Source organism: Tiliqua scincoides, chromosome 8 (genome assembly GCF_035046505.1).
Source record: "Tiliqua scincoides isolate rTilSci1 chromosome 8, rTilSci1.hap2, whole genome shotgun sequence".
NCBI classification, from domain to species: domain Eukaryota; kingdom Metazoa; phylum Chordata; class Lepidosauria; order Squamata; family Scincidae; genus Tiliqua; species Tiliqua scincoides.
In genome coordinates, this window is record NC_089828.1 from 32,377,561 (window position 1) to 32,390,726 (window position 13,166).

The 13,166-nt window shown below is 44.8% G+C and overlaps 1 protein-coding gene across 1 annotated transcript in view; it reads left to right on the forward strand.

Annotated features, from left to right (window-relative positions):
• The first annotated feature begins 7,476 nt into the window (after window positions 1-7,476).
• Window positions 7,477-13,166, forward strand: part of GATAD2A (GATA zinc finger domain containing 2A) — a 72,704-nt gene continuing 67,014 nt past the window's right edge. Inside the window, exon 1 of the mRNA XM_066636107.1 lies at window positions 7,477-7,548. The gene's annotated coding sequence lies outside the window, so the exon portion shown is untranslated. The remainder of the gene's footprint in view (window positions 7,549-13,166) is intronic.

The window sequence follows — 13,166 nt, forward strand, 5'->3', positions numbered from 1 at the left end:
TGCAGTTTTTGTTTTCATTTCATGCTCTCAAGTTATGTTTTTCTTTCCAACTAGTCATGGGTGAATGCTGACAGAAAATTGGACAAACTCAATTTTTTTTGGCAGTGGACATATAGCTTTTAATTCTAAAGCAGAGTTGTGATGTTAGACATACGGCACACCCTTGCTACTAATTTAGCTGTTCATAAATAAGGATCAAATTTCATGGCTGCAAAGATACTCCTGAAGAACTGATGCTGAACAGTGGGGGTGGGGTGCTTTGGTACCCTGCATATCCCATTTTATACAGAGCAGAATTTGAATTGTTTACAATCAATCAATCAATCAACAGTATTTATATACCGCTTTTCAACTAAAAGTTCACAAAGCGGTTTACAGAGAAAAATCAAATAACTAAATGGCTCCCTGTCCCAAAAAGGCTCACAATCTTAAAGCACAGTAAACAAACCTATGTATTAAGCTGTTGACAAGAAAGAAGGGTGGAAGTTATAGATAGATCATTCCCATCATTCATTTCCAATTGCTTTTTGAAATTGTGGGCAGGGCTTAATGTTGGTAAAGTCACCTTACCTATGAAGTGATGTACTCCAGCTGGTGCTGTGATCTATTTTTGGAGAGGCAGAAGAGCTAAAACTCAATCTGAAGCACTATCACAGCTTTGTATGGAGAACCATACAAGATCTAAGTAAAAGCAAACTTTTATGAGAAGATAGGTGTGGATTTGGAGTAGAGCAGTGTTTCTCCAACAGTCTCGGGAACATAGGGTGGTTGTGATCCAATTTCAGGTGGGGCCCCCCCATTCATTTTAATATTTTATTTTTAATAGATTTATCTATTAGATTTTTAATAGATTAGATATATTTTAATATATCACTACCATGGTACGTGACTGCATTTGGGTAAATATTACAGATCTGTACTTTTAACAGGTGACTATATATATGCTTTTAACAATGATAGTCAATGGGGCTGACTCCCAGGTAAGTGTGAATAGGATTGCAGCCTTTGGGATGTTTGGGGAATTTTTTTTTTAAAACAGATCAGCAACTGCTCGGAGGGTTCTTAGTTTTAAATAAGTTTTTACTTATTGTAAACTTTTAATTTGATTTTGTCATACTGGGTATTAAAATTTCCTGCTTGATGATGTCATCAAGCTTCTGACTATGACATCACTTTCAAGTTAATGTCATCACTTCCAGTGGGTCCTGATTGTCATTCTAAAAAGGGGTTCATGGTGCTAAAACGTTTGAGAACCACTGGAGTAGAGCATCAGCGGTTTGAACAATTGGGCAACAAAAAGCAGTCCTGCTGCTGAACAATTGGGCAGCAGAAAGCCTGCATCATACAGACATGTCCTTACTTGATTCATAGTCAAGTTGTCCATCTCTAAACCTCAGTCTTCCCAACTTCAAATGAGGCTTAAATAGTGCTGATACAGTTTTATAGTAACTTACATTTACATAAAGATTTATATCTGCCTTCTGCTGAATATGATCTATTACAGGGTTAGACAACCTTTTGGTTTTAGGGCTCCTGGACCTTTCAGAATTTTATAGAAGAGGGAATCTCGCATATGACAAGTTGCACATGCTGAAATTTCCTCCTCTACATAATTGTTAAATATCCAGGAAACCTCAAGTTGAAAGGTTGGCCACCCCTGATCTATTAGGACAATTGGTTCAAAGCCAAAGCACTGTAAAGCCTTTGTTCAATTCATATGCTAATTCCTGTCAAAGTTGTGCTCAGAACAGCTTCCAAAAGATAAAACAATGTTATATGTTTTACATATAATCATGTTATCAAAAATAAATGCATTTGGGAAAGCACTTTTAAAATTCTTTTTAGAAATAACTAAAGAACAGTTTCATTACTTTTCCTGAAAACATAACCTGTTGAAATAAGAGACTCCAAAGAAAGATAATGTAAAATTGTTACGTTTTGCAGAAAGCACAGCAGGTGCAGCATAACAAGACCCAGCCAATTCTTTGGAGCTCAAACAAAAAAAGTTAAAAGTGAAAGAGGGGGGGCCTGGGAAACTATAGGCTGGTCAGCCTAACATCTATACTGGGTAAGATGGTGGAATGCCTCATCAAAGATAGAATCTCAAAACACATAGACGAACAGGCCATGCTGCGGGAGAATCAGCATGGCTTCTGTAAGGGTAAGTCTTGCCTCACGAACCTTATAGAATTCTCTGAAAAGGTCAACAGGCATGTGAATACGGGAGAACCTGTGGACATTATGTATCTGGACTTTCAGAAGGCTTTCGACACGGTCCCTCACCAAAGGCTACTAAAAAAAACTCCACAGTCAGGGAATTAGAGGGCAGGTCCTCTCATGGATTGAGAACTGGTTGAAGGCCAGGAAACAGAGAGTGGGTGTCAATGGGCAATTTTCACAATGGAGAGGTGAAAAGCGGTGTGCCCCAAGGATGTGTCCTGGGTCCGATGCTTTTCAACCTCTTCATAAATGACCTAGAGACAGGTTTGAGCAGTGAGGTGGCTAAGTTTGCAGATGACACCAAACTTTTCTGAGTGGTGAAGACCAGAAGTGATTGTGAGGAGCTCCAGAAGGATCTCTCCTGACTGGCAGAATGGGCAGCAAAATGGCAGATGCGCTTCAATGTCAGTAAGTGTAAGGTCATGCACATTGGGGCAAAAAATCAAAACTTTAGATATAGGCTGATGGGTTCTGAGCTGTCTGTGACAGATCAGGAGAGAAATCTTGGGGTGGTGGTGGACAAGTCTATGAAAGCGTCGACTCAATGTGCGGCAGCAGTAAAGAAGGCCAATTCTATGCTTGGGATCATTAGAAAAGGTATTGAAAACAAAATAGCTAATATTATGCCGTTGTACAAATCTATGGTAAGGCCACACCTGGAGTATTGTGTCCAGTTCTGGTTGCCGCATTTCAAAAAAGATATATTGGAAATGGAAAAGGTGCAAAAGAGAGCAACTAAGATGATTACTGGGCTAGGGCACCTTCCTTATGAGGAAAGGCTATGGCATTTGGGCCTCTTCAGCCTAGAAAAGAGGCGCCTGAGGGGGACATGATTGAGACATACAAAATTATGCAGGGGATGGAGAGAGTGGATAGAGAGATGCTCTTCACACTCTCACATAATACCAGAACCAGGGGACATCCACTAAAATTGAGTGTTGGGAGAGTTAGAACAGACAAAAGAAAATATTTCTTTACTCAGCGTGTGGTTGGTCTGTGGAACTCCTTGCCACAGGATGTGGTGATGGCATCTGGCCTGGACGCCTTTAAAAGGGGATTGGACAAGTTTCTGGAGGAAAAATCCATTATGGGTTACAAGCCATGATGTGCATGTACAACCTCCTGATTTTAGAAATGGGTTATGTCAGAATGCCAGATGCAAGGGAGGGCACCAGGATGAGGTCTCTTGTTATCTGGTGTGCTCCCTGGGGCATTTGGTGGGCCGCTGTGAGATACAGGAACAACTACGTAGATGAGCCTATGGCCTGATCCAGTGGGGCTGTTCTTATGTTCTAACAACTCATTTCTGAACATAGCCTACCCTGCTACCTGTGGATGCTGGAGTTCGCGCATGACAAAAACAGCTTTGTGGATGAGCGCAAGGTATTTTTGCAAGCGGGAGGTGGCACAACCCATGTCAGTCAGCACACGACTTGGGTTGTCAAAGTGGAATGCAAGCCACCCTGTCTTGCATGCTTTTTAGAGTCTTCCATGTGAGTGACTCACAATTTGCTGAGTCAACGAGTTCTCAACCCTGCCATGGACTCACAGAGCCTGTGGGTTGTATACAGTATATGGCAGCAGGGCTGCTTTTCAAAGGACTCTGGAGGGGAGGCTCTGGCTCACCTGCCTCCCCACCCACAGCAGGTCCCTGGTTTGCATCTGGCTCAGGAAATGTGTTAAATATACTCTTGACAGGACAGTTGTGCTACTTTCAATTTTACTACCAGTGAGACCAATAGGTCACTCCTACAATAATATGCTTATAGAAGCTATTCTAGCATTGAACAGTTTATTTTTCATACCTTGGTGTACTGTCAGTGCATTGGTATCAAAGTCAATGACTGCAGTCCACCAATTAAGAAGCCAAAGCTCCTATTCCATTCGCTTGCATTGTGTGGGAAAGCTGTACCCTATTTTGCACACCTTTTATTTCGCGGGAAAACTTAACAAGCCCCGCCTACTCCGTGCTCTGTTCTACCGCTTATCTTTTCCCCCCTGCTAGAAATTCATCATTGGACGCTTCGAGATGTCAAACAAATTGTCGAATTAGATTCAAGTCTCTAGTTCCCACCCTCCCGCACTCAGTTGCCTCTGCTCATTGGCCAGCGTTGCCTGTCAATCTTCTTACATTCTCCAATGATAGGGCAAATAAACGTCAAGGCTGGAAGAGGAATTCTTGCACGTGCAGTTTGGTGGCAGGGCGTGCCTTTGCAGCGAAGGTTGCTTCTGATTGGCCGGATTGGTTGGAAGGGCTGGCTGGGTTTGCTCACGCGCTGTCGAATCTAGCAGGTACAGCAATTGATTCAGCAGAGCGCAGAGAGCATCGTCTGGGTATAGAGGTCAGTGCAAGATGGTTAAGTGTCGTGATTTCATGGTTCTATTTCAACATCTTAGGATTCTAACGTTGTCTAAGATTCTATAGGTTGTCATCTAAGAATTCAACATTCAGTCATTCTAATGGTCAAGTGTGGTCATGATTTCATGGTTCTGTTTCAACACCTTTTTTAACATAGTTAGAAAAACTTCCTGTTTTCAAGTGAACACCACAAATCTCTTGAGTTTGAAATTTCTATAGTTGTCCTATTTTTGTTCTGTATATTGTGATTATTATTTTTGTTGTTGTCTGAAGTTGTAAGCCACCTCAGCCATCATCTGCTCCAGCAGAGGAAAAGCATGGTATAAATCTTTTAAATAAATCATATCGTGCCTTTACGCATTAGAAGTGAGAGTGGAAAACACTGTAGAAATGGAAGGGAGTCTGGCCCTAAAGTTTGGGCAAAGTTGCTCTGCTCGTTGTCCCTTCCTTTAAACCCATTTTTGCCTGGCCCACAGGTGTACACATTTGGTCCCTGTTGGGTATATGCCACGTTGGGCAAAAATGGCTTAAGCTGCTGTCGCAGTGTCACTGAGCCCAATCCTATCCAACTTTCCAGCATTGGCACAGCCCGGGGAAAGGGAACAAATGTTCCCATACCTTGAGGAGGCCTCTGTAACTGTTTCCCCACCACAGGATGCAGTGCAGCCCCATTGGCACAACTGTACCGGCACCGGAAAATTGGATAGGATTGGGCTCTTAGTCCACTTTCTAAAAGTGTTGCTTACATTTTCCTTACCTTTGGTATGCTCAAGAGGGAGGCAGACACCTTTTGTAGTAAGACTGTTCCTCATCAGGTAGCAGCAGGAATCAGGGAGGAAAAGTACTGTATTTCAAAGCATTACACACAATCACAGACCTGTTCACCATGTTCGGTCTCAAAGAGAACTTGACTTTTATCATTTTTTAAAGCAGTCGTTCCCAGACATGGGGGAAAAAAGTTTCACTTTACTAGTCCTCAAGCCTCTGTGGGTATAGTGGTGATTGGGGAGCTGTGCTTCTCTCAAGTAGTGGACTGTTTAACCCTTGATGCATGGCTGTATTAATATTTCTGCCCATCATTGCATATATGCAACAGGGACCAAATGTGTGCACCTGTAGGCTGGGCAAAAATGGCTTAATCCATGGCAGGCTGCTAGAGCGGGTCCAGGCACTTCAATCATTCACCCTACTACAGCTGACAGCCTGACTGTGGCACAGTAGACTACAGTACACAGCCCTATGTCCATTTTGAGGGTCTCCTGATGAATTCACAATTTTTAAAATATTCACAATTTTTAAAATATTTTTATTGAGCGACTAGAACTCTTTAGGAAACCACATTTTGGGGGTGTAATACTGTAATATTTTGAATACAATTTTATTTAAATATATAAACTATATATATATTAATTGTTGTTGGCATCCTTCAGTCGCGGAAGACTATGGTGTCATGCTCTGAATGGTGGTTCTGGAACAGAGTGTCCTCTCCAATGTGCAAAGCCTGGGTAAAGTAGGTATGGAGGATAGGCTGTTACCCATGCAGCAAAAGTCCCCTCTCCATGTCGCTGAAATGGTCCAATGGAAAGGCAGAGGCCAATACGGTTGGTTCCAGCGGCGTCGCAGGAGTTGCCAGAATGTGACTGTGTTCAGCCATGAACTGCCTCAGGGACTCCGGCTCTGGATTTTGCCTCAAGGTTGACTGCTGAAGCCTTTTCCATAACTGGATGTAGCCACAAGGCAGTGGAGGTTTGGGATCAGAGTTTTCCTTCTCTCAGATGAGCTGCCTTCCCAGGCTGATGAGTCCCATCTACCCGGTGGCTGTTTAGTTGCCTCTTACGACAAGTACAGCCAAACTGAGGGCCTGTTCTTATCCCCAGCCCCCAGGGGGTATTTTATATAGAGAAAGGAGTAAAGTGCTTTTACTCATTAGTAAGAATGCACCAGCAAAAAAAAGGGGGGCCCTAGTTCCTATGGCACCCCTAGCCTTCAGGCTAGTCAGCCTTATGAATAATATGGCCCTGTGGGTCTGTGGCCCACCAGTGGGTCATGACCACTTTTTGGTGTTTCGGGAAGCTAACAAGGCCTAATCTGCCCTGTCAGTTTCCACTGGGACAACTGTCAGTTGCCCTGACAGTTTCCACTGTCAGTTTCTACTGGGCCACGGACCCACAGTGTGGGAACTGGTGAAAGAATAGAGGGGGTTTTTGCTGCACGGACCCCCAGTGTGGGAACTGGTGAAAGAATAGAGGGGGTTTTTGCTGCTACACTAAAAAATTCCAAGGGTTAGTGCGACAACCATTCCACTTTTGACAGAGAGCATCCATAGCCCATAGGACGACATTCGCTTTGTAACCGGAAGTATATGCTGCGTCTGTCTCCACTCTTTTCCTCCTACCTCTATAGCAAAAAGGGTTAAATGGGCGTCGCTGGAACGTTCACGGTGGGGGCGTTCCTGAGGAGTTGGGGGCGTGCTCGGAAGCGACGCTTGCAGGGGCGCGTGAGCCTGGTAGAAAGAAGGCGTGGCTCACTGCGGGACGTAAGGAACGTGTTGGGGTGTGGCTTGACAGCTGAGGGAAGAGCGAGGGGCGGGGCTGTGAGGGAGGCGAGGTGAGAGCCTTTGGGGGCGTGGCTCAGACGGGGCGGGAAAGCCCAGGCCAGGAGACGACGGCGGAAGGGGCGTGGCTCGGCTGGGGGAGCCGAGGACACATCGTCGGGAGTGGGCGTGGCTCGGGAGCGCGGCGCGCGCGGTCTCGTTGAAGCCCGTCTCCTTCCGCGCATGCGCCGTGCCGCCTTCCTCCGCGCCTTCTTCGCGCTCCCAACCCCCACTGTCCTCCTCCTCCTCCTCCTGCTGTCAGTGGCCACCTGAGGGAGCAGCCTCCCCTCCCCCACCCGTCAGTCACTTCAGCCCAGTCAGGCCAGGCCAGGCCCTGCGAGGAGGAGGAGGAGGAGAGACGGTGGAGGAGGCCGAGGTAGCCTGAGGGGGGCTGAGGCAGTGGGGGGGGGCGAAGCGGTTGCGACCCTCGCTGGAGGGGCGGCCTGGGGGCCTGCTGCGGGAGGGTCTTCGTCCTGGGCTGGGAGGCGCTGAGGGCCTCATGCTGGAAGGGGGGCCACGGGGTATGGCGAGGGGCTGGCACGACGGTGTGGACCGTGGGAGGGAGAACGTTGCTGGAGGGTCCGCTGTTGGTGGAACAACTCCAGGTTGAAATACAAATCCCAGACCAGCTGACATACTAACTTACTCTTAACATATGTACTGACTACATACTCTAACATGCTCTATGTAACTTATGTACTGCCTGCATACTCTAACGTATGTACTGAGTACATACTCCAGCATAGGTACTGACATACTCTAAAATACATACTAACTATGTAATAAAACCAGGAAAGACAAAATTACAGCAAAAACCGTGTATGTAAGTACATTGTATGTTGTAGCCAGGGACATGGGGTGGGTGGGGAGGTAAGGCCTCCCCACCAGAGTTTTTTGAAAAGTGCCGCTGCTGTGTGAGGCACCCAAGGGTTGTGGGTGCTTGGGTGCCTCACACAGCACCCACACTTTTCAAAGGACACTTTTCGAAGGACTCCAGTGCCTCCCCACCCACCCCATATCCTTGATTGTAGCTATTGTAAAGCATTTATAGTGAGTGAATTGCTCTCTGATGTCTTTATTTTTAACATTTAGCTGTTATATATAGGACATTGGGTGTTCTTTTTTTTTAGAATTCATGTATAGACAGCAGTGGTTCCCAAACTTTTTAGAGGCCGCTGCCTGATTTATAAATGCCAAGGGTTGTGGCTATAAGGGTGACTGGACAGCGGGGTTCCCCCCCCACCCCACCCCTGCCCTTTGCAGTTTGTTTAGCCCTTGATGTACATAGCACAATCTGCACTAACCAAAATTGGGTCACAACTCACTGGTGGGTCTCAGATGCACAGTTTGGGAACCACTGGATAGAGCATTGGTGGCTGCTCCTGTTGATGATGATGATAATAGTATTCATATATCGTTCTTAAAGCATTTTCCTATATGATCTTTTATTATCTTTGCAAATGACACCATAAGGTAGGTCAGTGTTTTTTTTGTATTTCAGACATTGGACCTACAGAATACCGAGTAGTGGCTTTCCTAAGACTACCTGTTGAATTCGTGAACAACAGACAGTTTAGACTATGTGGCTCTCTGACATATAGCCACTTTATTAATAGTTACATGCAGCACTCCAAACATTTTGAAAGGTGCTCCATGGTGGGGTTGGGATAGTGAAATAATAATGGGCATAGGATGGATGGGAGGAAGGATCAGTAGGCAGGATCAATAGGCTAGATTGTGAAATAGAAATTTGGGTAAGTGGGGTGTTTTGAAAGGAGGAAGACTAGGGATGTTGCCATGGCAGGGGTGGGAACATTATGGCTATTTGGTTATTCTTATTTCATGTTTTCCCTCCTTGTTTTCTTTTAAAGGTGCACATTTTTACTGTAGTTGCAGATCACCATATTCGATACAATAGGGATTTTCTGTCTTTGACTATTATGTGGCACTTGCCCTGCCTTGTTTCAAACTCCAAAGCAATTAGAAAGTTTGGTGTTGGGAGAAATCTTAACTGGAAAGATGGTAAATGATTGGCCATAACCCCCTCCCCCCAAGGCATGGTGGAGGTGCTAAGAGAAAAGGACTGTGCTTCAGTAGAATGGAATATTGGATGGTGGTGGGACAGGTTGCCCCTTCTCAATCTAATTCTGATAATGTTGGCAACAAGAGAGAGCTATAACTTGGAGGAACAGAATGGGTTGTGTTTATGAGGTACAGTACTGGAGTTATAGGTAAAGAAGCAATTTTAGACAAGGGAGGTGATGTTAGTGTTTGTTATAAATATTTACATAATGCCTTTCAGTTTTGTATTAAGGCAGCTAACAAAACACACTGAAGCTCTGTAGAGAAGGACTACATTTATGTTAGGGAATGTTGAGGGATGAGAAGACTAGAGATGCTGGCAAAGGGAAGGGGTTGTTAATGGGATGGTATGAGAATACATTGGTGTAGAACAGAGGTGTCAAACTCATTTCATACAGTGGGCTAAATAATATTCATGGCATTAAGGTCTGGAAATGATGTCATTAATCAGGAAGTGACATTATTAAGTGATGACCAGAAATAAACACTGTTTTCATCTAGGAACTTATTAGCTGCTAACGACAGAAGAGAAAATATGCAAACTTTGAGCATATTTTCAAGATAATTATAGATTCTGCTGCCCTTATGTTTGGCATTCCTGTTCTAGAAGATGTTCCAAAAATGAGTAAGGGGGGGGAAGGGAACGTGAGGGTGGATGAAATCAGTTGTACAACCAGAGGCATGTAGGAGTTTATTATGGAAGGTGCCTGCTTGGGCACCATGCAAGGAGGGCTTCAGGAAAGGAAACTCTGGAGGACTGTCAGAATGGGGTTCTTTTAGATTGGCGGTCTCCAAATCATGGCCTAAGTTCTGCCCAAATAATCATTCCTGGTGTTGCAATGGCAAAGCCTTACCATTCTGACCTGCAGCCACCTTTCTTCACACTGGGTTGTTGCAGAGTTTTGAGCGGGGAGCCACTTCAACTACATATCACCCCTGAAGACTCTGTGCCCCAATTTCCTGGGGAAGTGACTCCCCTGCACAAGACTCAGCAACAATCAGTTGCAAAGAAAGGTGGGTGTGGGATGGAATAGTAAGGCTTCATCATCACCACCATGCCATGCCTGGAATGATTATTCCAGTGCACCAAATCCAGCCCGCGGGCCAGAGTTTGGAGGTGCCTGCTTTAACTCAGTAGTTCGGAAACTTGTTGATCTCTTGAATCCTTTCCACTTTTTAACCATGGTCTTGGGGAGTCCCAGGGCTCTGAGAAGTACACACTGAGAAATGCTGCGTTTAATAAATATTGTAAGCTTGATATACTCTGTTGGCAATAATAGAAATAAAGAACTGAGTGGTGGGCAGGCAGCGTTAATTTGGTTGCATGAGAAGAAACTAGTATCGGGGGGGGGGGGGGAAGCACCTTTGGCAGAAGGTGAATGAGGAGGTACAAAGAGGCTGAGAGCCTCCAGGCAGATTAAGCCATTTCTGGCCAATGTTGCATATACGCAACAGGGATAAAACATATACACCTATGGGCTGGGCAGAAATGGGTCAAGCATGTTCCCTAATATAGTGAGCCCTTGGTATTCACAGAAGATCCATTCCAGAATCCATGGGGGGGGGGACCCAGTGTGGTGCTGCAATTATTCACCTTGGGGATCCACTGGTCCCTCCAGAGGCCATGCAAGGCCTGTGACCCACTCCACAGGCCTCCCCAGAACTCCTCACTAATGAGACTCAGTGACTTCTGGATCTCAGACGCAAGTTCTGGTTGCATTTGGGAGGTGTTCTGAAGCATGGGGAGGCTTGTGGCCCTCTCTATGGGCTTTCCCCAGCATCAGAACACTTCTGGAGGCAGTCAGAAGTCGCGGCCACGAACCAGAAGTGGCTTTTAGTCTCATCAGAGACATGTTCTGAGGCCAAGGAAGGCCTGTGGAATGGGCTCTCGGCCTCTCCATACCTCAGAATACATCCAGACACATCCAGAAGTGGCTTCTGGTTGCCCAGGAGGCGCTCTGAGGCATTGGCTCAGCATCTGCAGGTGGTGGGATCCAAAGGTACTAAATGCCCACTGTACAAAGGGGGTAGGCTTGGAGATTACTGGAGCAGAGCTTTGCTTTGCAAGTGCAGGGGAAGTGTTCCTGTACAGGCTTTAGGAAGAAAGCCTGAGGACACAAGCTTGTTCTTGTAAGGTAAGACTGACGTTCTTTAATAATTTTAATTTTTCAAAATAACATGAACTACTATAATCACAGGGACAATAAAAGATAGGGGATCAACATATGGAGAAATTCCAGGCAGAGTAAAACAGTAAAAAAAGTAAGATTGGCATTTTTGTTGTGCTTTGGGGGCAAGCTAGAGAAGCACCATGGAGATGGTTGAGAAATCTGGTGAAGAGGAAATCTGGTGAAGAGGAAGTCTTGTAGTTAGGTGACTGATAATGGCAGGCACCACCAATAAGGTGCCTTTAGAGAAGTATTTGCTTGGGGAATGCACTGTATCATGATACAGAAACAAATGAAACTGATGTTCGCAGTCACACCTTTGGTTCATCTAGCTTAGAATTGTCTACATGGAGTAGCAGTGTGTTTCAGATGAGGGACTGTTCCATTCCTACTTGGAAATGCAAAGGATTAAACCTGAGATCTTTTGCATGCTAAACGTGCTCTGCCACTCAACTTTGACCCTGTTTCCTAAGGGACAGAAAGATTTTGGGTGGAAAGTGTTGGAGTGTGCATTCATTCTGGACTGAAGATGGATCTATGCTGGGAAGTATATTGAGTGTGCCCTTTGTATCCAGACCACAGGGCACACTGCACAAGATGGGAATGGAAATCCAGGAACAGTGGTGGCTCAGCAGGGTAGAAAGGGTAAAGGTCACATTGGAACATTATGTAATGCTGTCAGGCATATAGTATTGGGGAGATCCAGGGGGCATAAACATGGTGGTTAAGGGCATCTTGGCCAGTGAAGTAGCAGAAAGATGTCTGTTAGGATGATGGATTTTGACTTGGTTCTCCTGAACCCTGTGGCTTTAAAAAACATTTCCACTGAAGATATCTGCAATGATGAACAAGCTTCCCTGAGATTGCCTACTCACCTTCCCTTCTAGCTTGTAACTTCAGTTAAGTATTTGGTGCCAAAACTAAGGTAAACTCTCAGATTGTGGAGCTTTATAGCCCTGTCCTATACTCAGTGCATCCTACAGTTCTCTTCCATGCAAAGGTTCCTTGGCAGACCACTCAGTTTGGAAAAGCTGAAGGGAATTGGTTTGGCACTATTTAGGTAGGCTGATTATTTTTCATCACCATGGTTAAGCTGGTATGTGAAATATGGATTTTAAATAACCTGTCTGTTAGGGGGATGGGGTGGCTTATAATGAATTGAATAGGAAGGCTATACTATATAGCCACCAGTTCATTTTATATATATTTGTAGTTTGAGAATGTTTATACAGTAGTTTGTACTGATTACTCCTGCAAGCATAAACTTATGTAGCTTCAAGGAAGGATGGTCCAGAGAATATCTGGTGAACAAACCACTTTGGATAACCCTCTTAACTCTTGAAATCCAGAATTGTACAGTGATGGAGTAAAGTTTTCACAAATATCTTTGACTCATGAAGATTGAAGTGTTTCTCTGTCATTTATGACAAAACCAGAGAGCATTTGTGTTTTTACAAGACCTCCTAGGCATGTTTATTTGTTGTCCTGTGTTCCTTTTTCCAAGGAGCTTAGGGTTTAATCTAGCCATACAAACACTCAGAAATTACCAACCAATAAGATCAACAGAATGCCTCTTTAGGCTGACACCTGTATCATCAGCCAGCCACAGAATCCATCTATAGTTCCTTCTGCCTCCTCCTAAAGCAAAGAACCTGGACTGTGCCACAGCTGCTAAGGTCCAGAACTGTTATAATTACCTCCATGTATTCCAGATATATTGTGTATTCTGGATTAAGTGTAAACT